This window comes from Apus apus, chromosome 4 (assembly GCF_020740795.1).
Source record: "Apus apus isolate bApuApu2 chromosome 4, bApuApu2.pri.cur, whole genome shotgun sequence".
NCBI classification, from domain to species: domain Eukaryota; kingdom Metazoa; phylum Chordata; class Aves; order Apodiformes; family Apodidae; genus Apus; species Apus apus.
Window position 1 is genome coordinate 74546836 of NC_067285.1, and position 27007 is coordinate 74573842.

A 27007-nucleotide genomic window follows, 5' to 3' on the forward strand; every position below is an offset into this window, starting at 1 on the left:
TCCTTTTCAGACTCAAAAATACACTGCTACAGTGAAATATTTTCTCCAGCTTTGTAAGGAAAGGAAGCAGGATACTGTGGGAAATGGTTCTTCTTCCCTACCTAAGTCTAAATCAAATGCCTTTTAAGTCAGGAAAGGCCTTCTGCTGATTACATCCAGCTAACAGACCAAAACCAGGCCTGCTGCTCAGGAACAAATGAAAGCAAAACAGTAGATGTGATACAAGGCAGGAAGGATGGACAACAAGTTATGCATTGCCCCTGCTAGTTACCACCCTAATTTAGGGCTCATGGATGCTAATTAGCTCTGGACAGTGACACTGGCTGGACAGGGGGGTCACTGGGGTATAAACGGTGGTGAGTTTAGCAGGTGGGATAGGAGGCCTGCTCGGATGCTTCCTGTGTGGGACACCCCCCTGCTGCGGAGCCTGGTACCTCCTTCCCTGTCCTTTGATCCACAACCCTCTCTGGGAGAGAACGCCTTAAGTGCAGAGTACTTTTTGCATTACTTCCCTAAAGGACACATTACTACTGCATATATACATCCCTGGTAGCCATTTGTCATCCTTACATTTTCCCTAAACATCACCCTTCAGCTTGGGTTAACCCTCAATAAACCGGTTAATTCATGAAGTAAACACTGGTCTCAGTAGCAACTTGTGGGCGTGGTAGGGGTGAATTCTAAATTCCGCTCTAAAATATGGTCCCGCAGTGGCCGCTCCTCTGTGAGAAGCGAGCATCACTTGTGAGCCCTCGGTCTTATTCAACAACCCCTCCAAACTGGGGGGGCAGGGGTAGTTGCGAAAGCACCTGACCGCTGATAGCCCCCCCCGGCATCAGCTTGCGACAGATGCAAAGCCGGGCTGTGGAGCCATTAGTTAGACAGTCCGGTGTCATGCAGATGACTTGAATAGTTGCTATGATTATGGCAACTATACTATAGTTCAAATTCAAACTAGTGTTATCAATATCTCTGTTCAGCTAACTCTGAGAATCCGGAGTTTGAACTCGAATTTTAATCTGAAAGTTAGTTTATCCAGAAAACCAGCAATGACTACTTATATTGTTTGCTATCTGACTTGACAAAAAGGAGATTCACAGCGAGATTTTTATATCCCCTCTGGATCAATTGCATTAAACAGACTGACTAGACTGAAGATTCTTCATCAGAATTTTGAAAGACCTTATGGCATAGACTTTGAGATGGATAAAGATGGACAAAAGAGACAGACTTATACACAAGTTCAAATTAGGGACTCAGTCTTGAACAGAATGTGGAGCAAAAGAGAAAAATATCTCTCTCAGTCCTGTTATTGATCGATCAAATAAGTATACTTAAATTGTAGCAGAACAGCTATCTTAATTAAAACAACGCATAAGTCAGCTTTTGTTACCTAACCCTCTTTCAGGCCGATTATGTTCCTGAAAAATCAATAAATAATCCTTTGTTTTGAAAAAACTATCCAGAATACCCGTCATTTCGAAGTCATTACAACTTCCTAAATAAAGCCCATTAATGGGGACCAAAACAGGTTTTATCTACTGAGTTAATCCCATATAAAATCACTGTGCTCCATCATTTGATCAGTCCAAGTGACCAGTATGGATAATAATCAGTTTCTGGTTTGACACACTGGATTTGCGAAGGATGCTACAGAACAGATTTTTCCTTTACTTTTCACTGTTTTGTTTTACCCAAGATACTAAGCTTCTCTCTCTGTGAGAGCCATCACATTGATATTCCTTTAAGTTTTGCAGTGCATTAGTCATGTGCATCTTCTTTGAATATATTTCACAAAAAACCCCATAAGCCTTCTACTGTGCTACAGTTCCTAAGGAGCTTGTGGAAGTCACAGACCAGCGTGTCACTGGCTGAGAAATGACGCCACTGTCCACGACATGATTACTGAGGTACTTGTGGTTGTCTGTTTCTTTCAGTGGTGGTCTCCCCACACCTCACAGGACTATGTAACAACCTACTGCTCCACTCTGATGTTGTACACTCAGAAGACCATCATTCCTTTATTAGAGTAGCAGTAGCAGAATGTACTGCAAATTAAAACCTCTGAGCACTATTATACTGGCATGACCATATAGAGTTTAATTATTTCCAGCTCTGCAGGTTATGTATTATCATGGTTTTCTGTTCCCACTTTTTTAAAAAACAGTTTTGTTCAGAAAAGCTCTGTGGGATTTGGGGAATCTTTATGCCATATAAATGTAAGACAGTACTAATATGGTTTTTAAAGCCACATGCAGGGCTTACTCTTTATCCCACTGAAGTCAACGGGATTTTGCCATGCTTTGATGGGACTAGAATGGAGATCATAGTGAGCAGGAGAAAAATATTTTAAATGTTTAAGGGTTCTTTTCAACACAGTTCAGCACTCCTCTTACATACTCATGTAAAACTTGCTTCTCTCTTGCTTGACAGTTCTGGCAAATCTACTCAAGTATTTAAAAAAGAAAATCCCATATGATGACACAAGAGTATTGTATATCACACAACTTCTTTCAGTTAGTGACAGATAAATGAGATTCTCTTGCTCATCCTTTACTATCTGTCTAATGATCCTGTACTAACAATCTGTCCACCCAGTATTTAAGCCAGAAAACACGATTCTGCCAAAATGTGCCTGAGCTCCCCAGAAGTGGACCTAGAGCCAAATCATAACAAAACGAAGGCAAATTGATGGGACTCACCCCTCCAGGTGCACAAAACACAGCATGCCTGTGATTAGCGCGAGATGCCACTGGATGTCACTGATGTTCCACCTACACAGCATATGTAATTAAAAGTGACTTCAGAACAGAAGACTCTCCCAGATACAGTGAGACATCATTAATAAAATCTAACCTCATCAGAAACAACAATCACAGAGGTATCAGTTGGCTAGTTCAACAGTACCAGATCCATGTCTGATGGAGAATGATTTACAGCATCTTTCTACAGGTAGAGGAAGAATTTCATTTTACTCCGCACTGTTAGCGTGTTGCAGCATATCATGATACGAGATACTGAGCTGCCCAAGGACTGAATTCCTGTTTCCAAAAGCTGTCCATTGAGAAAAGGTAGATGCTTTTGTAGACCCTACTGTTTGATGCTATGAGAGGTATCATAAAAAAAAAGCTAAGGTGTTATATGAGGAGTAAAACTTGGGCTATTAGTGTCAAAATAATTTCAAAGAATTATCTCCATTAACATGTCAGAAGGAGTTTATAGGAGTCCCATTTTATGGTCTCTGACCAGTTTATGATTTTTATATATATATATTTTTATAACTTATGGAAAAAAAGAATGTTATGTATTTTGGGAAAAGGTCTCATAACTCCTTCATCTTTAAGAGTTTTAATCTACAGCTTTTAGGCAAAATGCAATTTAATGCCTCAGGGTAAATATATATAATGGAATTCCCAAATTAATTTAAATGGAAGATCTGGTCCACAGTGTAGCTAATTTCTTCCTTAGCCTGACACACATTGTCTTAAGCCTGATCAAGCTATGTAATTAAAAAATTTAACTAAGTCTTCATCTAAACAAAAAAAATAATTTTCTGCAAGGGTTCTTTTCACAATATGACTTTTTTTTCTACCAAAGAAAAAGATGCCTTGATTTTGAACTATCTTGCCGAAACATAGTTAATTTGATCCCAGCTTGCAAAAGGCATCTCCCATTTGATTTTTCCAGAAGTCATTCTTTTGGAAAATAATTTTGTGCCCCATAGTGGTGTAATTTGAGAACAAATACAAGAAGCAAGTCTGCAAAAGATTTATCAGCTGGATCTGAAGTTGATAAAAGGAACTTTTTATGCAGTGTGACAGTGGCTAGGGAATGAGTTACTATCCCTGCCTTCAGAAACAGAAACCTGAAAGAAAAATGTTTTATGTTTAACTATAATAACAACAGTTAGACCTTTCCATTCTCCTGCTGCTATTTATTTTTGTATTTTATTTCTGTGATGTTCCTTTCTTTTGGTCATGGCCCTTGAGCTGAACATCTATATTATACTTCTTTCATCTCTCACACATTCATAACTGCTCCACACAGGCATAGATATATAAAAAAATATTTCCATTAGAAACCTCACCACTTTTCCTTATTTTTTTGTCTATATGTGATAACACCGTATAGTTTCATTATTCCAGCAATTGCAGTAAATGACATTTGTATCCTTCATGAAAAATGTTAATTCCTGTTAAGAACAAAATATAGTGGGGTTTTTCCCTTTAAATGCTATCCTGCCATGTGGATGTAAAGACTTAACTCACACGATAAGCAGATAGCTTAGGCAGCTTAGAAGTTAACAGCTCTAACCTATTCCTTACCACTGTTCAACTGTGCATTTCTCCAGGGGAGCTGAGGCAATGGAATAGACTGTGCGAGCATTCCAAATTGATTCCAGTGCTAAATCTATATAAAATACCTTCATTCAGTAAGGAAGGTGAGGAAGGCCATAAAGAAATGCTAAACAGGGGGAAGGAAATACAATTCTTAAAGCTTTTATCTTTCCTTTTGCTATTGATTGTACTCAGAATGGACATTTTAAGTACCTAGTGGAAACATAGTAACTGAAAGAAAAGCTTCAGGGCCAATACATGTATTGAAAACATCTTCAGCTCCCTACACTTCCAGAAAGCAGGTCTCAGTGCCTGATTCTTGTGGAAAAAAACCCACAACCCTAAGGATCCATGAAATTCTAACCCCATGCTCTGGAAGCAAGCAGAAAGGTGTGGCCAGAAGAGAGCCACAGCTCACTCCAGCAAAGATGCTCTAGACGTCAGGAAGTGAGGAAGCAGTCATCTCCTGTATGGTTTACATCCAATTTCAGAGTGCCAAGGGAAACAGCTCTCTCCTTTCTCAAGACTGGATGGAACTCAGCCCTGCCTCTCAGATTAGGAGTTCATCTTGAGGAAACAGAGTCCATTTTCCTGATATTTATTCTTTCTAAATTATTTAATCAGAAACTTCCAAGAGAGTGCTGTTGAAAAACTCCCAGCAGTTGGTAGCTTCTTTATCCTCCATGGAAGCTGAGTGAGCTCGAGCTTGCTCTTCTAAAGTCCGAAACCTTTGGCTTGGTACTAAATTTAATTGTGCTCAGCAGAATCCCAAAACCCTGATACTGCGATCACTGCAGCTAAGCCTGTCACTTACTGAGACAGTACAAAGCAGGTGTACTTGGTTTGTGAGTAGCAAGTCCAGCAGTGCCTCATCCCTGGTTGGCACATCTAACATTAGTATGAGGAAGCAGTCCTCTACACATTCCAGGAGCTTGATGGGTGATATGTGAGCTGCTGTATTGTCTTCCAACAAATGTCAACATAGTTAAAATCACCCATAAGAACCAGGTTCTAATGATCCAAAGCTTCACAGTTTTCAGTAGCACCCCCAAGGCTTTGTAGTTTTCTCTGATTCTGCCTGGGTTCAGGCTTGCAGCATCATTTGTGCCCACATGAAAGAGTAGCAATGGGTAGTAATATGTGCTCTTGACAAGTTACAGCACTCAGCAACATCTCAGAGCTTAAGTCTTGGAAAGCAGCATACCTCTTGTGACTTCTTGTCAAACTGGCGGATGGATGCCTCAATGCCCCTTACCAGAGATTCACCCACTATGAGCACTTGCTGGGTTTTTTTGTGATATCCACCGCATGCTGATGGTAGAGCTTTTCCTTGCAGACTTGCCTTGTGAATGTCTACAGCAGTTAAAGTTCCTTATCTGGTTTTGGTTGTAATGCTGGAGGGTGAGGACTGAAGCAGATTCCTCCTTTTGTGGGTCACCAGGGTACAATATGCCTCACTCTGTGGTCCCTGTCACAGGGGCACGGTTCTAAAGCCACTTATCTCCATCTGGCCCTCCGCATAGCCTTTTAACTGGTTCCTACAACTCAACCACTTGACAATCAGACTGTGCACATCCTTTACAGATACTTACCTCTTCTCCAGAAGATAGGTCTGGGCACTTACTACAACCTACTGTCTATACTAAAGCCTCATTCCTTACCAGTTCCATCTGGGTGGAAACATCAGACATCTCAGCGGTGCTCTCTGTAGAATCACTGGGGTTTTAATCCTGAGGCAAGTGCCCACCATTCTGGCAGAGACCTAGAGCTGTTCTCTATGCTGTAGGCCTACAAGCAGGTTGCACAGCCCTTGTCTGCAAACTTCACAATCCCCATTTGCATGCTCTGGTCACAGTGCTCCCCATTACTTGCTCTTCCTAGCCACATCAGCCTCTCTTATGAGAGATGCCAGTTGCTGGTGGGGCTCTGCCTTTCCTAAGGTTTCCTTGTCTCTGGGAACCTGGATATCCCTGGATACCTGGCACTCAGCCACAAAGTTGACCCTGGCTGCAGCCACATGTTTTACTGAGTGAATGTTGCAATTCAACCTCAAATTGTCACCTAAAAAGATCAGATTTTTACACCCAAACACCTTACAAAGACTAGTAGGGAGATGGCATATATTTTCTGGAAAAAGAAGTAAAACTATAAAATTGTACACAAGCAGCTTAGCTAAAATGGCTTATTTAATATTTATTTGGTTTTGACATCTCCTTGAAAGTGTCAAAACACTTAGAGATAAATATAATTTGCAGAAAGTATTTGTAAGTCTTGTTCTTTTCAGTTTCACTACTTGTGGTCTTTAGCCCTTGTATACTAAAATGGTAATTTCAGAAACACAAAAGTAAATTTATCATGACATCTGAACAGGGGTTAACTACTTCAGTTCTCATAAATAATAAAAGAAACATACTATCACTAAATCAGAATAAATATTTAACCCTAAAGTCAAGGCTCCCAATATTTTTTTTTGAAAGTGTGAAAACAAGTTGCTAACTTATTAATGTTTTAAAACTAAATTCTCTATTGCATATAATGAGTAACAGTTCCAGGATTTATTTAAATGTATGTTGCAGTTTATACTCACATTAACATTTTCCTCATACAGACATGAAATGCATCAGAAAAACTCCTCAGGATTTGCTGCAAGGCATCAGTGAGAGACTGTCAGTTTGCTCCATTATTGATGACTTGCACCACCATTTGGTCCGTGCAGAAGTATCAGGGTGATTTTGTAGTGTGCCTAGGGAAGAAAATAATTTCCTCAGATATCTTAAATGAGAAATGAGAAAAAAGAAAATATTCCACTGCAGAAGTATTTTTTCTTTTCCTCTATGTTTTTTTATTAGTGATAATACATTGCAATATTAAAAAATACAAAGCACCATTTTTACATCACATCTACATAAAAGGTAACTGAACTACATTATTTCCCAGCACATGCTGTTTGGCCTACTTTCATATTTCTCATATAAACTTAGCATAATAGTTTTTATGGACATAAAAATATTATACACCATACAACATCCATCATTGATGGAGTAGCTGAACCAGACCCCAGCAAACATGTAAAGCTGAACTATCAAACCAGAGCAGCACTCCACAGTGACTTGAGCTGGATCTCAACAATTTCATAGGCCATTACTAATTTTTTATTGAATACAAAATTGTGAGGGCTGGTTATTTTGGGGTTTTTTGCTTGTTTGTTTTCTAAGTAAAAAATTAACATGTTCTAGTTGAAATATGAAAATATGCCTAAGTCTGCCTCTGGTGGGGATTTTTCACAAATATTCTATAAGATTAACTAAATGTCTATGATATACAAAATATCTTGTAATTTTTGTGACAACTGGAATTATTTAGTTTTTGTTAGAGACTGAACAAAATACTCTAATTCTGTTAAAAGTATCACTCCATTACAAGGTTCCCTGCCAAGTGGAACTGCCAGACAATACAAAGCCTGATGAAGTTCTGCAGATATCCAATTCTATGGAGAAACAAACAATGGCATAACTTAACTTGATTCAACCACTCTTGACAAACACTGCTTTACATTAGTAAAGATCACAGAATTTGGCCTTGGAGCAAACAGTGTATGACGGTTGCATATCCTTACCCAAAGCTCTGTCACATGTGGTAACACTCACTAATGTGTAAAGCCAGATATGCTGACTCATGTGTGACTGCCACTGGACGCAGGTATAAAATAGAATTAGTTTTCTATTTTTTCCTACTCTGAAGATGTTAATTTGCTCTGGAAAAAAAAATCACTGGTGAGTTTGGGCATTACTGTTGGTCTGTAATGTGTGCATTTTAAAAAATACAGTATTCAGGCATCTCACAACTTGATCCTATATTCCACTTCACTTGAAAACTGGATGAGATACTGAAATGCTAGAGAAAGAAAGTCCTTATTATAGCATTTTTCCAGTTTTTTCTTTCTGTAAGTGATAGATGGTCAGATCAAATAATTCCTTAGGCAGTATTAAAAAAAGAGTTAGTCCTCCACCACAATCTTTCATAGCCTTTTTTTCCCTCCCTCTTCTAAGATGCAGGATATCTAACTCTGTCTTTATTTTGAATACTCATTATATATCCACTTCAAGGCATTCACAGCAGATTAAAAAAAAAACCAAAACCAAATCAATAAAGCAGGGGAAGAAGTCTTTTAAAAAAAAAAATCATGCAGGTGTGAAAATTATTACCTTTGGTAGATAATGCCAGTAACTCAGTCATTCTCATTTTCTTTCTCTAAAAATGCAGATCAAAATATTTTCTTTGTCGCTGTCACCCTGTCTTGATGTTTCAGATCGCAACAGCAATTTTCTTAGCTTGACTTAACTGGAGAAAAATTTGATGTTCCAGGACATTGGTGAAGCACTAAAACTTCCCATAACTCTTTCTTCCCCCTTACTACATTTCAAGCCATCCCTGTCTCCTGTGTTTCCAGCAGTATTGCTAGTTAACTTTCTTCAGAGGGTTCATGCTGCCTCCTCTCCTCTTATCCCTTACACCTGGTCTGTTATTTGGATTTCCAGGGACTTCGTTCCCTGGACTTTCAGGAAAGCTATTGCTTCTTACATTCAGGTGATGCATTGCCAAGCATTAAAGACTAACAACACTGCACTAATCACTTCTACTCCATTTTATCCTTTCCCTTCTGTGTGCTTCTTCCATCTGACCTAACACTAGATGGTAAGCACAACCACCAATGAAGTCTCACACATGCATCTGCAAAAGGGGGTCCCAAACACTTTCAAAGTCTCTAGTCTCAGCAAAATTGACTAGCATAGAGATGCTACTCAAAGACTAGGAGGACCTGGGTGCAGTTTTTTGGCTTGTTCTAGATGTCTTGTGTAGGTTTTTGTTACCACTTAAAGACCTTTCTGTTCTGCTCCAAAACAGAGCTGAGCTCAGGCTCTCCTAAGGTGGTAACCATTATTCATAAACCTGGTTGAAGATCCAAGTTTACCAACAAATTTGAAAGCAGATGCCTTTCCTATGATACTTATAATTCTGTAGATTTGTATGAATTGTTAAACTCATCATAGTATTTCTGACAAAAAGAAAATTATCTCAACATCAATACCAGTCATCCTGCACCTCAGATAATCCCCAGGCAGATGAGACAGGTGGTATTCACGAAATAAAGACATGATGTTTGGCAGTCTTCATAGATCACAGCAGACTAGAAAATGGGAAGGGATGTTTTGTTTCAAGGCAATAAAGTCTGAGGCTTTTCCCCTCTTTTCTGGTCTAGCTGAAGAGGATGGTTTAATTTTATTTCTGGAAGACAAAATACCACTCAGCAGCAACAGTTACATGACTGACAAAGAGCAGCAGACACAGGATCATTATTAATGCAGCCTGGAAATGCCCTGCCTTTCAGTAAAATACCTGGAAACTACCTGAAATCTATTGAAGACATCATTTAATAAAGTAGCTAGACACAAATGTAAGAAATCTGGAAATTAATACTATCCTTTTCTATTTCACTCAAGATAATTCTCCAGTCAACTTTATATAGCATTTAACCACAACAGCACCATATCACAAAATGTTTAATCTTCTCACCCTAGGCAAAACAATATTAAACCAGACTGAATTTTTTCCCCTGTAGAGCACTTCCTAAAACTAAGAAGAAATGAAAAATTTTTTTGATAACATCATTCAGAACATATTAATTCCTTAAATTGACACAGATTAGAATCCCATTGATAGTCTGCAACCGACAAGACAGTAATATTGAATTTTCACAAGAAAAAAATTAAAATATCTGAAAAATTCTCTATTCTAAAATGCTTAATGTTACATAAATCTCAAATTAATTCAATAGAAGGCACACGTGTTTCCAAAAAAGTAGAAAGAGCATCTGAAAAAACAGATGTCAGAATACTTATTTATTGAGAATAAATAAGGAAGTTTAGAGAGATCGTATTTCTCTCTTGAGAAAAATTATTTTACTTTTACGATTTTGAGATAGTACCCCAGATACAAATTCTATTTAGTAGATGATCCCTTTCTAAAATTCATTTTTATAATACAGTTGCTGATCAAAGAAAGACAGTGATAACATCCTCTGAACCTCAAAAGTATCATCCCATAATGTACTAATTGTCCATGTGCATCTTGCACAGCCTTAGGCCTCATGTGGTTTAGTAACACATGAACAGCTCAAAGGTCAAAGTTGTATACATCCTTGTATACATTCTATAAAAACTGATTCTGAAGAATATTTATTGAACTTGGTTGAAGTAGATACTCAGAACAGGCTTAATATATAAAACATCAACCTCTTCCTCTCTCTTTGATGTATTACTCTTACAAACCAGTAAATTCCAAATGCAACATGGGTCTTTGTGGACCAGACATCTTTTGCAAGCCAGATGTGTCACCATGACAGATCCCAATTCCAGCTTTCAGGCTGGTGCTCAAGTCTGAAAGATGAGTGCATAAATGAGATACTTTCCAGGGTTGGAAGAAATTATCAAACATTAAGGCATTATGGAAATAATTGGCAGATATAATTGCAGGATTTTGTGGGACTCATATTTCTCAACTTGTGACAAAAGGCAAGGCATCCATAACTCATTATGGAATATTGATAGAACAACAGTGGAGTTCCCATGGTTGTTTCACATCTGTATTTTTTTTCCTCCAATTAATTGCCAAATGGATTCCAGGAGTTACCTGAAATCAGGTTTTGTACACTGAAAGAATAAAAGGAACAAGTAGAATGAAGCCATACAATTTTATACAAGCTGATGAGCTTACTTTTTTTTTTTTTCATTTTGGACTTATTCCCATACTGCATAAAGCTCTGAACTCAAAAACAGAGGTCAGTAACAAGTTAATTACACACAAGAAATCCTCATACAATGAGGCCTATTATGAATCACTTATGAAGGCCCTTACTGTTTCCCAGAATGAAGGCTTCACCTGCATTTCTCAATAAAATCTCACAGTAACTACTAGAAAAAGAGAAAAAAGATCTAAAAATCACAATTCAAACCTGCTCAAATGCTCAACCATACTTTCTAGGCCTTTTTCCCACATGAAAAGTCAGTTTGCATATAACCCGAGTCAGAGTTCTCTCTTTCACACTCTCATAGTGTGAAATAATTTCACTGTACATCTCTAGAACCTACATTTCTCATGGGAAGTGATTAATGTAGCTCTGTAAAGTCATATACTGAACTTCAGAATTTAGTATTGACAAGGGCTCCCTCTTGTGATGATGCACTGGATTCAGATTCAGAGTTATTTGGATGGTTTGTTTCTGTCTACAAGTGTTTCACTGAAGTGTCGGAGAGTGTCAGAAGGATCATGACCTAGCTGTTGGGTAGCTAAGAAGTTGGGTGTGTGTAAGCTTGTCCTAACTACTTTAAAAAAGCACAACCTACTGGACCTGGAAGTTAGAAGGAAAATACATGCAGTGACATATGGCTGTTCACATAAATGTGGATTTTTACAGGACTTGTGAGAACAGTGTTAAGCTTTTGCAATAATTAAAAGTCAGGAGGTCACAAAGTAAAAAACAGGAATGTTCTAATAGACATATAAAATTGAATTTATGAAGCTTTATAAATGACAACATCTTTGGAAAAATTCCAAAATGCTTATGTATGGATATAGCTCTTCAACAACTGTTTCTGTTTCAATTCAGTTCTCCTACAACACATTTACCAGAATAACTTGACCAAATTTTCAATAAATGACATTTGATTAAAGCTAAATAATATCTTTCCCCTTTAAAACTAATTAAAATGCCATTGTCTGATTTCAGTCAAATAGAAAAAACCCACTGTGTTTGTCTAAGTTAATTTAATTCCCTAAGTAAGGATCAGGGAAAACAAATGCAGCAAGGTCTGAGGCCTTAGGAAACTTGGGACTGCTGAATAAACACTTTTTCTAGTATTTGTTGCTTTCTTCTCTCAGAGGTCAAACCCAAGGAACAAACTTGATCTCCAGTACACAGCTGCAAAACCAAATTTCACCCATTGTCTGAAATGTAAAGTAATTGAAAATGGAAATTATATACTTGCAGGCAAAAGGTTACTTGAATACACATTACCCTTGAAGCTGATTATAGCATGTTAATATTGTGGGAATACAAAGTTCTACTCCTCCCAACCTTGGTTTGGTCCTTTAAAATTGTAGGCATTGCATAAATGGTTAGTACAAATATCAGACTGAAGAGATACATACAGATAACTCAGAGTAACTTGAATTAAGCAGTCATTGTCAATGAACTTCACATACAATAGTATATTCCTAAAATTTAATCTAAAATCAATAGCTGGCTGCATGAAATCTAGATGTTCTTACATTGTGCTGTTATCCATTTTTTTCCTTCAAATGAGTTAACACTGGGACAATGCTGCCTCCAAGAAACAGTTTTCATAAATTCTTACAGTTCAAAAATTCTCACTGCCTGCAGGATTATCTATAAACTGGAAATAAACAGATTTTTCTAAAAAATACTTTGGAAGTATACTTGACTATAGTAATTTTTATATCAAAACATCATCAGCTATGTATTTTTGTATGAGGTATGTAGGATCTACTGCGATGTGAAAGCAGGCAGCTGTCTCCAAAGCAATTTACCATCTGAGGTTCAGCAGCAGAGTGAAAACTGGAGCCAATGCAGAGCCCCAGCTATTTCAGTCCAATTTCTTATGTCTGCAGTTTCAGAGCAGAGAGGTCTCAGACAGCCATTTTGGTCACAACAGACCACATGCAGTACAAGGAGGCAAGAAAGGGAAACAGTAAAATACCAAAATAGAGTTCTCTTTCTATTTTGACTCCACTGATTTCAACGTACACGTTAATGTCAGTAGGCTTAGTGCAGAGCAAGGAAGCCCAAATTGATAGGCTGTCCTAAATTGCTTAAGAAACAAATACTCCATGTTTTTATTAAAGCACCATATGCTGACTTTTGAGTATGTGGGAGGGAACTTTTAAAATATTATTTTGAGGGAAACAGCAGTTTCTTTCTTTTGAGATACTAAAATATATAGAAATACAAAAGACTGAGTTACACTAGTAATTATAGATTTCTCTGGCATTCTGAAAAAATTATAAAGTGTATGCTTATATCAGCTATTACTTTACCTACTACTCTCAGGATAACAGTAGTAAGTGAAGGCAAGTAGATAATCCTGCATACGAAATAATATACCTATATACTTATTTGGTAGTGTATTTTTAAAGCACACAGAGAAACAGGTAAATCACAATGTCACCTTCATTATCAGCAGCAAAATATCACTATTATAGTAGTGGTATAACAAACCTCTTTTAAGCTTCCACAGAGCTGGAGTTCATCATAAATAAGATATCATAGTGTCGACAGATATAAATAACAATGTTTTATTAAAAAAAAAGTTCAACTGAAGAAGTGTATATGGCATGGTAAGATCAAATCAGCCATCATATCCCACTATTAGTTATCTAAGTCCAAATTATTCCCAGAAATTCTCACTAGATTAAAATAATATGTTACACAAATAGAACTTTGTTCACTCTTGACTTGATGAAGATATTGGAAAAGCCAACTTAGCACTTCAGCCTGATATACAGTTAGCTATAACAGAGGAAGTGAGAGTTAGAGGCTGGCAGACCCCATCCTGCCCAGACCTCATATACAAGTGTTATTGCACTGTGGGTCTATCACAGGGAATGGTGCTGAGGTTGTGAGTTGTGGCTGCAGGAAGCAGATATGTTATCTCCACTGTCTTTCAACACAGAAGGATTCAATGCTGGTTACTTTCAGCTACTTCATGTGTTCTTTCCCTATCACTGGGATAAGCAAAACAGTTAAACAGAACCCCAAAAGTCATTTAACACTAGTTCTATGGAAAAGACCCCTTTTTTTACTTTCTTCTACCTGATATTTTCCATCGCATCATTTTAGTACTACAATACACATTAAAGTTGTCATAAAGTGACTAATTCCGAAACTGGTTTTATATACTAGGAACACATCATTTGTACTGCATATGGATATGCCTGCAAGTATGAAAATGTATTTGTACATGTGCACTCCAAGTGGTTAAATACTTGCAGAGCTTTCCTTGCTGAAAAATGTTCTCAGTTCCAAAACTTTTGTGAGAAAAATCAAATTCTTGATAACTGTGCAAAAACAGAGAAGTGAAAAAAGCTATCCTAGTGGAGCTTGATGTTACCAAGCCTTTATTTCATTCTAGCTGTGGCTTTAAACAGGAAACCTCTGTCCAGGCAAGTTGTGCCCAACAAATAGACAGTCTTGCAATGGGAAAATAAACTTAGCCTTCCTACTCATGCAAGTAGGTAAGCAGCCACCTGATTTGGCAAAGATAACAGTTGATAATACAGACCATACTACTGCATATCCAGATTAGTTCAGTTGAAAAATATAATTATTTGTTTTATAGTGCATTTCCAGGTGAGTGCTTCCTATTTGCTTATTTTGTGCCTTTTTTTCCTTCTCAGTTTCCAGAATTATACAGATATATGGCTGAAAAATACTAGAAAGTGAGTTGTGCCTCCTGTGAGATGATGGACACTATCTCTTATTGATATAATCTAAACTTAAAATGTCACTACACTGCAAAATCAGGTCATCATTTTACACTAAGTCCTTTTTTTAATATGAAAGGATAATTATCACTGACTTGAAATGAAAGAGGATGTAGTTCCCCTTTATATCTTGTAATACCTCACAGATATTATCCCTATATTTTCTGGTGTGGCCATAGTTTTGCATATATACATACACGTTGAAAAAAAATAAACCACATAACCAAAAAAAGCCACAAACAAACTTAGGGGATTGAAAGAAATTCAGAAATACTTCTTTTTGCAGTTACAAAGTTTTGGATTTAGTCTCTCTACTTAATATAGCCCAAGAGATCCTATGTACTACCATAAAGTCTATGAACTTTTGCTCAAGGAAATTTTCTAAAGTGAATTGTGTAACAATGTGCCTGCAGAGAAAAGAAACTAACAAAAGCCCTACCCAAACTCTGCTGTGCACCCAATTCACCTCTGAACAAGGAAGAGGCTGAAGATGAGCAGTTATTAGTCATGGTGCTTAATGCAAATCACATGGCTAATATAGAGTGACAGGATGATATATACACCCAAAAGTTGAACCAAATAAATTTACACTGGGGAGAAGATAATTAATAAATGCTAAACATCATGGTTGGAAAAATCACTGCTGTTCAGTTGTTGGCATTTCCTAAATCCCACAATTTACACATAGCTTATTACAAGTAATCAAGCTTCTCTTGGAGAGACTGACTTTGCTTAGAATTAAGGGCAGAAAGGTTGCTCCTGTTGCCGACAACTTACCAAAGATGATGGAGTGTGGCTTAGCAATGACCTTTGCCAGCTCCCTCAGCACCCCTGGGTGCATTCCATCTGGACCCATCAATTTATGGATGTCCAGATTGCTTAACTGATCCCTAACCTAATCCTCATCTACCAAAGCAAACTCCTCCTTCATCCTGACTTCTTCTGGGGCTATATGAAACTGGGGCTCATGGGGAGAGTCTGCAGCAGTAAAGACAGAGGCAAAGAAGGCATTCAGCACCTCTGCCTTCTTTCTATCCTCTGTCACCAGGGCACCCATCTCATTCAGCAGTGGGCCTATATTGCCTCTAGTGTTAGTTCTATCTGCAACATATTTGAAGAAGACCTTTCTAGTGTGTTAGAGATCACCAGCAACGTTTAGTTGCAAGGAGGCCTTAGCTTTCCTTATAGCCTCCCTACATCCTCTGACAACAGTCCTATATTCCTCCCACGTGGCCAGTGTCACACTAGACATGTCTTTTCTTAGTAAAAGAAGAGGTATTATTTATAATTTTATTTTTTGTAAAAAAAAAAAGCCTTTAAACATTATGAAAGAATTTATGAAGACATGCTCAGCTCTACATATATATCTGAATATCATAAGAGCCAGAAAAAAAATCACCAGGTTTTACCTTGCACTCATCTGCATTCTGACCCAGGAGGATCTCAATCTGATTTAAAAATACAAATTAATATAAAACAATTAAGATTTAGAATTGTTCCTGTAGGTCAGCAGTGTTAAAAATAAAATTTTATCCCACTGCTGAGTTATAAAGTCATCAATATCTCACAGAAATAAATATGCAAGGATCTTTTGCCTTTAAATCCATATTAGTTGCTTAGGCAGGTAAAAACATGGAATAGTATACAGGCAGCAAAATTAAAGACATATGTCTTTAACATTAAACATACTAGAAATGTATTTAATATTAAAGACATTAGATACAACATCTAGAGGAAAAGGGCAGGGGGAGAACAACCAAAAAACTACCTGGCACTGGCAGTTTCTATGAACAAAAAAAAAACCCTAAATTGAATACAGTTTAGCTGCAAACATAAGTACAGAAGAGTCAGTCAGCCTAACTTTACAATGTCTTCTGTAACACCATAATAGCAATACAACCTTTTATTTTTCATTTGGCAAGAACTATTTTATGTGCCTTGCTGACTCACTAACATTGTTCACTTATTTCTTTCTTGAGATAACAAAGAAGGGTGTATGCTCTAAGCTGAGCATTTCTCAGGCTTTAACCACTGGAGTAGCAAAGCCTAGGAAGAAAGTCTGAGTTAATCTCTAGAATATCCCAGATTTTATATAATTGTTAATATAGCTAAACTCTATGAAGGAAGAGAGTGTACCCTATATTGAACTAGCTATTCTTTAGTATACCATAATTGTTATACCTTATTGCATTTCCCACAGCTAACATACTTGATTTACATTATATTTTTATAAGCTTAGAGTACAAGTTAAGGAAATAAAACACAGATTCAGGAAACAAAAGTATAGAATATACTCATTATTAACTTAAGTTATACTGAGACAGCAAGAGAGCTACAAATACGCAAGTCCAAGGGCTGTTCTTACCCTCTCCTGTATATACACACTGTTGCTTATTTATTCCTCTGACAATTTGTTTTTCTACTCTGGCTGTACCTTCCACAGCCTCTCTCTTACTTTGTGTATCTGATTTAGTTGTTTCTGGTTCAGTTCTCTCAAGCTAAAAACCAGGGATACACCTATGCTGCATAAATAGCCAAGCAGATTGAAAGAAATTAACTCCTTTATTAGGATACCCAGCCCACCACAGCACCTGACTTAGCAGGTTATAATTCACTGAAGAAGCTGTTTGTTAGAACTTCACCATTTTGAAGTTAGCAAACGATGTTAATTTGCAATAGTGTCTCTTATAGGATAGGACTCAGCTTTTCAGTATTTAGGCAATTTAAACACCTGCCAAGAAATGACAGTTAAAAGCGGCAAAGGGTGGAAAACCAGCAAGAACTAACAAATTATTTAATGACTTTAGGGGTGGTACGTCAAAAAATGTTTTTGTAAAATCTTCCTCAGATCCATTCCCTCCAGTGTGTGAATTCTTCTTTTAATATGTAGCCTGACCCTTATTAATGGTTTTGTAATGCTAAAAATGGAAGGACTTGTTTGTAGCAAACAAAATACATGAGATTTATTAATAATATTGCTCTCATTAACCCAGTGATTGTTATTTTAAAGCAAAGAAGGCCACATTTGCAGAAGTCTTTCTCAAGAAACAACAGTGTGGTGTCATTATGTGTGGGATGTAAAAAAATGAAAATAATTACAAGTATAATTAAGACCAACTTTGCATGTTCCACTGCATTAAAACAAATAACAAAAGTTAATATCTTACACAGCTCATATTTACTCAGCTTGGCCTGTGTTATCAGCAATAGGAGCAATGACTGGTTTGAAGGTGCAGATAATACACTCTCGTAAGTTGCTTTTTGACCCTGGCACTGTATTTGGTTTAGTCGACCATTTTTAGGAGATCAAATAGCTTGTGTAAGTTACGAGGTTCAATTTTGATTAAAGCAGAGCATTTTTAAAGTTTGGATACTGCCTCTCTTCATTTTCTGATACTTGATAGACTGAGTATACTACAGGGACAGGTCCACAGTTCAATTTCAGAAGTTATCAACACCACCAATGACAGCGGCACCAGTGTATGAGGAAGTGCCTCTGCAAAACCAGTAAGAGCTTATTTTAAATACAAGCACTGTCATGAAGGATATTTCCACTAAATTGGCAGCATTCTTTCCAGTGACAGGAACAGGCATGTAGGTATGTAGAGTATACGTTTGCTTTATATTTTCTACGTGTACCATATAATATTTCCCTACAATTTTACTTAATCATTCCTATAGAAAATTAATATTTTTATTGACAATAATAAACCTCAACTAAAAAAATATTTTGTGCATAGATTTATTAAAAAATTAAAACTTCTAATTACAGATATAATTCTGTCCAGCTCCCACTGAGTTCTTATTCTGATCTCCATTCTGTCTTTTTCTAACCTCTAAATTAAAAACCCTACTTGAAGAAATACTGGCTTTTTCCTTTCAGTCTCACTTTTTCCTTCATCTTGTCTAAGGCTGTGATACATACACTTAGTCCTGATGGTTAGTTCCTTTTTTCCTCTGTTATGCCACACAAGTCAACAAATATATTTGTGGAGAGACTTGCTACAGAGTTAGTGAAACCTAAGCCACACCAGGGTAATGGATCAGCTTACAAAAGATCCCAGAGGGGCTAGAACTTAATCTATAAAATAAAAGTCGACAGAATCTGGTCATTTAATAACTTTTCATACACATTTCTTTGAAAAAGTTGGACAAAGAAACATTATACAACTATCAAACACCAGCTCTTGTGCTGACTCTTATTTCCTCCATCTGATAAACTTTTTTTTATTATTATTTTTTTAATTACAACAGAATATTCTGTAAGTCTCATCTGGTTTTAGAGTGTTATATATATATATATATACACACACACATACATATATATGTGTACACGTCAATACAAAACTTTTAACATCCTTTCAAAAATTGTCTCAACCTTACCCATATTTTTCCAAGTTTAATCTGATTCCAAAACTATCAGAATTAATTGCAAAGATCTGAGGTTTCACTGGTCTCCAATAAAACATCAGCAGCTGTATCTCAAGTGGGGTAATTTTACAGTACTGTCATAGTGTCCCTGTCAAAACACAGTAATGCCTTCAGCAGGAAGACTAGTCCAACTTCTCTACAAGGCTATCAGCTTTTTGCTTCATTTTGCCACCACCAGCATCTCTTCCCACATCTGTACTTTCCTGTTTTCTTCATTTCTACCCAGTTCACTACAGTCTGCTTTCATTCATATTCAAAAGGCAGCTCTTTCATTCCAGCTATTTTTGACCTACTGTATTGGGTTTTTTAAAAGCATTTTCCTAAAACAGCTGAAAACATACGGTAGACTTGTCAGCCTCTAAGGAAGACTGAAAGTTTTGTGAAGCCTTGTGGGCAACGGTTCTCAATGGTTTTGAACTGAAAGCCTTAACTCTCTTCTGCACACTAACACCTCCAGTCTTGCTCTGAAGATTCCCTGTCACATGACAATGCTGAATAAGGTGGTTTCTTTGGAGCCCCTTCTTAATGTTTCTGTTATTACTATAAATACAAAAAAGAACTTGAATTTTAGATACGGCTTAGGCACCTAAAGATTTATGTCAAATAACTTCACAATTTATTTGCCAGATTTGAAGGGTTAACCCCCTATGTTCTTTAGCCTCATTGTAGATAAGTAAACAGAATTTGTGTCAGTTTGTAAAGCCTTCTTAAAGTATTAATAAAACCTCAATATGGGGCACAACTCTTCTATTTTTAACAAACATTGCAGTCTTTTTCTGTTTATGACGATGGGAGGACATAGGCAGAGGATTCTGGTCTTCCATGGATCACATCTCCATTGAACTAGTTTCCAAGAAGAAAGATGTGTATTTTCTCAGTGTACAAAGGGCAACATACAAATAGATGAACATCGCAATTGAATAGTTTATTATAATGTTATGTGATTTTTAATATGTCAAATTACAGTTTTATTCTGACAGATGCATATTTTTGCCAATAATTGCTGTCCTACTTCAGACTTAAGTTTTTATAAATGTGTAAGTATAAATTCAGAATTAACACTTGAATTTTTTTTTACTGTTTATGACTTGTGTCTCTCTTCAGTGATCGCTATACCTCAGCACCAGTAGATGGCTCTGCTTGTACCCGTTCTTAAGGTATGGCAGAGAGGTAACCCGAACTGCCAACAGTGAAGAGGAAAAAGTGTGATTTGCTAGACAGTTACGGAGCCCATATTCCAACTACTTTCAGTGGAACTCAGCAGATTTCAAAAGATTTATCAACCATCAGGTGTTTTACTGATGGCTGTTCAGATTAATTCTTTCTCGTATCATATGTCTAAGGTGTTATGACTGATAATTAACTACTCAATTATGTATAGGTAAAAATATCCTTTAAATAAATATATACTCAACACATACATGCACAACAATATGAAATATAATAGTTTTACTTAATAACTTTCCTTAAAGTAATTGCAGGCTATTATACTAAAAACTCCTACCAACTGTAGCATACTTTCAGAAATCAAGCCCCTTCTTTAATTTTGTACACAACTTTATTTTTATTGATTAGGAAGTGTGTGAAAGATTCATCAGCTTTTTTGTCATATGGGATAATGGACGAATTTGACTCTGCATATATGAAAAGCTGTAAGTTTTGAATCCACACCCAAATTAATGAGCTACATAAAGCTTGTCTGTTGCAAAGAAAAGCCTGCATACAGTCAATAATAGATTTTCAGCAGATACACAGGTGTAAGTTTACCTCTGACTGGAATAGGTAATTCTTTGACTTATTGAAAAAAAGGAGTAACTAATCCATCACACAGACAGGGAAGCTGTGATACATGTAACTATGTTTTCACTCTTTGAAATTATATAGAGAGATTTATAATAGTTACTAGTGAAATGATTGTTGCAAAAATGATCCATCTGAAGACACATTGGATGTTACAGAGATCAAGTCATCTCCATAGGCTCCAATTTTGTTCAGGTGCTATTGATGTTTGGTTTCATAAGCCAAACTCTCCTTTGCCTGCTGTGGAAATATTTCTGCTTAGATGGCTATACAAAGGGTTAGAACTCAAAAACAGCAATGCCAAAATGTTTGATACTTATAAACAATAGAATAATCAGAATATTGAAAAATATAATTTATAAATTCTCTTCAATTAATATGTAGCTAATACAATCAGAGGTGACTGATGCCTTGTTTGTATTTGTGGTTTTGTGTTTTCCAGCAGTTTACAGAAAAAAAATCCTCAAAAAGTCATCAGAAAGATCCTTCAAAAGGACCATTCTTCATATGATTGCACCTATACAGGTTTGGTTCTTGCTAATATGGCCACACCGATAATTATTGCTTATAATATATGGATCTGAATTTCAAAATTCTTTCTGATGCATTGACTGAGCTGGGTTTCTTTTTTTATACTAGTTAGTCTTGTTTACAATTATGTTAATATTTCACTAGTGCTTTCTCAAAAACACAGTTTATAACGTACAAATTTCAGTCTCGACTGCCCCAGTGGCATTGATACAGCTTTGCAGCTTCAGTTCTCTTGCACATTACCAGCATCCTAAAGGCAAGTACAAGAAAAAAAGTTGTTGAGCTGTGCTTTCTCCTTCCACTTTCACCATTCTCTATTCTGATGTGGACTGCACATGCCATGAGCAAGGCAGCAACTGAAAAGCATCAGGAAACCACATTACAGTAGATTCTTCCAGTTGTGAGTGATTAACTCGGTCCATGATGCTGAATAATTTTCTAGAACTGGGATGATTTTGAAGAAACTGCAATGGAATATACACACAAAATCTTAGGACGGCAATCAGTAAGTGCCAGCTTCCTTATATTTACTGCAAGTTGTTTTCATTTTTTTAAATATGTTTCTGATGTCTCCTAACTTCTCTGTACAAATATATTGGACTCCTTGGTTTTGAGATTTCAGGGAGACTGCTTTTTAGAGCTAAATGCCTGTGAGCAACTGAACACTTCAAACTTCCATTCACTTCAGAATCCCTGGACTAACTTTTATTTGTAATTTGGTTGTAATGTTGAGGCTTTCTCTCTTAGGTGTTAAAATTTTCACCACACAGAAGGTAGACTTTTTATACACTAGGAGTTCCACTGTTAAGAATATCTATGCTTTCCTACAGATCTTTACAGATATATTTTATTTCAATAAGTATTTATTTACTACTCTTTCAGAGTCAAAATATGTTCATGTTATTAAACCCATTGCACAGAAATGTATGTAAAATAAATATAGGATGCCGATAGCTACAGACATCCAGTTAAGTATAACTTTACACTGTAAATTTCCCCTAGAGCAACCTACACACTAGGTCCTAAGTAAAAAGGGCTTGAACTTGCATTCCTCTATGAGCCAGCAGTATGTTTCCTTACCTGCTAAAGTTACTTAACCAGTTTGACCAGGATCTAGTATCCTGCTGAGTAAAGACTTAATTACTCCACTGAGAGCAGCCCCTTTCCACAACCAGCAGAGTAAACTTTTACCCTTTTTCCTAGGCAAAGCAGTAACAGTTCATGGAGCTGCCCTTCACAAACCTTGAAGTAGCTTTCATCTTGCTGGCTTTTGTAATTTTCTCCCTGTTTACCCTGGCTTCTATCTACACCAACCCTCATGACGACAAAGAAGGTAATAATCTAAAATAAATATCGTACTTTACAATTTTTACTAACGATCTATTATAGGTTTTGTGATCAGTCTTGCTGGTAGACTTAAAAATACCTGACAATAGCTTCATTAATACTATGCAAAGGGTGGATAGCAATTGCTCAAGGCATCAATAAAAGTAACAAGTATAGAAACTGCTTTAGGGTACAACAGCAAGAACTTTCACAGCCGATCTGCTCATTCGGACCAGGCTGTGCCACAGTTGAGAGCAGTGCTGTAAGCAGCCTCCCAGGGAATAAGTGGCTGTTCTCTGTAGGGGAGGCTTTCCTCCCAGCAGCAGTTCTGCTTTGCAATCTGAAAAGTTAGAAGATTATTAGACTGGCAAAACTGAGGATGTAATGAAGGTGAATGTCTTTATTAGGTTGAGGCTGTCTTTCCTCCCTTTTAAAAGAGTGAAAATGCCTCTAAAAGCATGGGAGGCGTCTTTCTTCAGTTCAAAAGGTTTTGAAATCTGGAAAAAAACCAACCCAATCCCCTGTTAGTTATACAAAGGAGATTTAACTTAACCTTACACCATCAGCAGAGAATTCCCCTGTTAACGCCCCAGTCACTGTCATGCCTCCTAATCCCCAGCTGGCAGAAGCCTCACTGGGGCCACTGGAGCAGAGTGGGAGAAGAGAGCTCTGGACATCCCCACCAACAAAGCAGTTCCTGTCTTCTGCCTAGCCTCCCTTGGGATCATCCTGGCCCTACTGAGCTTCCTCAAACAGGAGAAGGGGGGAAGGAAAGGAGAGAGGAAGTGACTGAAATAATCTTCGGAGGCACACAGAGGGAGCTATTGGTTTCTGCCATATCTGATGGTAACTAATCCTGCATTAACTTGTTTTCTATCTAAAAAAACCCAGTATTGTATGGATGTGTTGCTCAGCAACACTAATGTAGTTTTGTTAACATGTGTGTCAGCTTGTAAAACTTCAGGCTGTTTAATAATCTGTGAAACAATAGCAATCAGTGTGAAAGGGAAATGTGTCACAGCATTGACCACATGCATGCCAATTAAGTTTCTTTCTTGCTCTTCTGCTGCCTTCGAATTTACATCATCTCTACACAGAAGGGAAAAGTGCTAGAAAACAATGCACATTTCTGCAGATAAAGTGTGGTTGCCATGAGAATGGACCTCATTCAGACAGCATGGACACAAGCAGTTTTTCCTGGGAGAAGTCCATTGTACTGACATGGCAAGAACAGCATCTCCTCACACTCTAATGAGGATGAGGGAAGTATGTGCTGCAAGGCATGCAGTCCTCTGGCAACAAATTTTGCACAGGAATGAACATGAAAACGGTTTCACTTGTCTAAAACTGAGATGTGTCTTACAAGATTAAAAAGGGAAGTTAATGGAATCGTATTGATTTTAAACTTATGACTGCAAGTCCGCAAAGAGAAAGTCTCCTTCCTTGCCCTCAACTTCAACAGTAATGTACTGCAGCAAAGAGTAGCACTGACAATATCTCCTTATTGTCAAAATTGCATGAGAACTTTCCACTTGTCCTGTTTCTATCACCACAGCCATGATTTCAGTTTGCAAATTGAAAGCTTAAACTTCTGCTAAGCACTATATGAGAGCAGGGGCCTGATGCAAGAGCTCATGGATTCCCAGTATCTCATAGACCTTGGTGTACTCAGCAGGGCTAATTCTCACGTTCCAGTTAAAGACTATATTCAAGGCATCCTGTATTCAGCAACCTTGGACAAAACTGCTGCAAGAGCAAATGGTACTTATTACGCTAGTGAAATAACCCCTGAATTCGAGCAATGTCTGCCTGCAATAATGGAGTCTTGTTACCATGTTTACGCCTTTCTCCCACAATGTTCTTAAAACTGCATTGAGAGGAGCAACTGGCAAGCAGAGAATCTAACATGAGGCCTGCTGCCTAAGACACAGTGGCAAAAGGCCACTGAATGAATGAAAACGATGTGCCCTCTTTGTGCTGACATTGATGAGTGTCATGTTGGAAACGTGCCTTGCTTCAAAGCTGACTGAAAAATCCCTCAGATGTTTGGGTGAGGAGATGTTGTTCAGAGGACTTTTATCACCCTCAGCCTCTCATACAGAGGCAAGGCACTGGGCCAGGATCTTCTACTAACAGCTGAAAGGGATCTCCTTTGTTTTGCGTATTACCTGCTATCTGTGCAGGAAAAAATAGCTACAGGAGGATTCATATTTACACTTCAGTTCGTTCAGTTATTTAGGTGAGTAAAGTAATACTTCTGTGAGAAGACACGTATGCTTGTTTCATTTTCTCCTGTGGCCAGGAAGCTTGCACATTGTTTACTTTTCCCACAAAACAGAATATTACGTGTATTTTTCAGATATTTATTTAAAGAAAATGGAATTGGAAATATTATACAGTATTTCTCAAGCTTCTAAAGCAATTTTAAAGGGAAATTGTCCTAAAACCCCCAAGCATATAGTATTTTATCATGGTATTGTATAGTGTAGTATATATAGTGTGAAGCAGCAGTTACTCTGCCAGCTCAAAAGCCGGTGCTCAGATCTGCCACTTCAACGGAGGCTGGAGACTGGGAGAGGGGAGTGTGTGTGGTAAAGTGTGGTCAACAAGAAATATCATGTAATGCCATTGGGAAGTGAGGGGAGGTATGCTTACCTTCTAGTCGAAGACAGACATTTCCTCCCCCAGAAAAATGAGGGCTATTTCTGTAAGATTATCCTACACATGTGAAAATGCTGTAATCCATGAAAATGTAAACATAATCTCTTCCTTCAAAAGTCTGTTGCTTAATGAAGATAAGAAGATGATTTGGAATAAGCAGAGTTCCCCTTTTCAGGAAAAAAAAAAAAAAGGAAAAAAAAAAGGAAATCCAAGAGCATTAACTGCGGCCCTAGTAAGACAAACCTCCAATTACATGGTACTGAGATATCTGAATAAGGGCACTGAGTAAGTAGAGGACCGAATTATATTCTTGCATTAAAGAGGGACACTACTGAAAAGTGCCTCACCAAATGTGTCCTAAGGAGATTTCTATAGTCAAAGCCTGTTCTGCACCAGTTTTGTTGTAAAAAGAGTTCTATTTCCAAACCATAACCCTAAGGAAGATGAAACTTGATTCAGAAAATTAAATTTAAAATAAGACAGGTATCAACATCATTATACTATGCATAATAGTAGCTTCTGGAAGTACTTCAGCCTACAGAAAACCTCGATTTAGGATCAAGAATATATTCATTGCATGAGCTACAAACCCTTTTTTGCTGGGATTACTTATAGTTCCTTACAATTAGAGGTCTACAGGCTAGCATATGGCACAACCAGAGGTACAGGACACAGAGCAAAAGCCAGTAAGAATGCAACCTGCTTGGAGAGCTGTATTAAATATGACTTTCTGAAGGAGGCTCCAGCATATTTTTCCAGCTGCCCTTTCAGCAGAGGCTAAACCCACTACATTATCACAACCTATACAGAACATAATTTCCATGCCCCACTGTCACTGTTGCTCTTCTATATAAGGAATAACAATGAGGAAGCAGTCTTCTCGTTTCTTTCAGTTCTTCCTTGTGTGTAGCAGGGAAGCCTTGACTTTAATTCCTTTAACTATTTGACCCGTATCCCTCTCAGGAACCAAAACACAGCTCCTTGAAGCAAAGTGCAATGTGCTTTACAGAATTTTAAGAAATATAAAATATTACAGATTTATTGTAGAAAGGTAAAAGGGAGCAAGACATTAACAGCTTATGATATACTTGCTGTCAAAGAGAGACAGTCATTTGAAGAGCAGTTTCAAGCAGAGTTCACGCAATAAATCTTCCACTGGAGGGAGTTCTCTAGTCACCGTGAGCCACCTGCTGTGTTACTTGGAGAAGAATTATCTTGCAAAGATCAGAAAGAAGACAGGAATTCCTTGTTCTTAGCAGTGTCTGTTAGAAATGAAATCTCAAGTCTGAAGTTTAAAATGCCTGTCTTGCCATTCATACCTCCATACTGTGACATTACCCCAAATATAGGTGCATGTAAGG

General features: G+C 37.4%; 1 protein-coding gene across 1 annotated transcript in view; it reads right to left on the reverse strand.

The window, feature by feature from the left end:
- The window catches only part of MARCHF1 (membrane associated ring-CH-type finger 1), a 372379-nt gene that overhangs the window by 292302 nt on the left and 53070 nt on the right, over positions 1–27007 (reverse strand). The window contains exons 2-3 of the mRNA XM_051619263.1: positions 6925–7080; positions 2703–2774 (exon numbers count right to left, since the gene is read on the reverse strand). The gene's annotated coding sequence lies outside the window, so the exon portion shown is untranslated. The remainder of the gene's footprint in view (positions 1–2702; positions 2775–6924; positions 7081–27007) is intronic.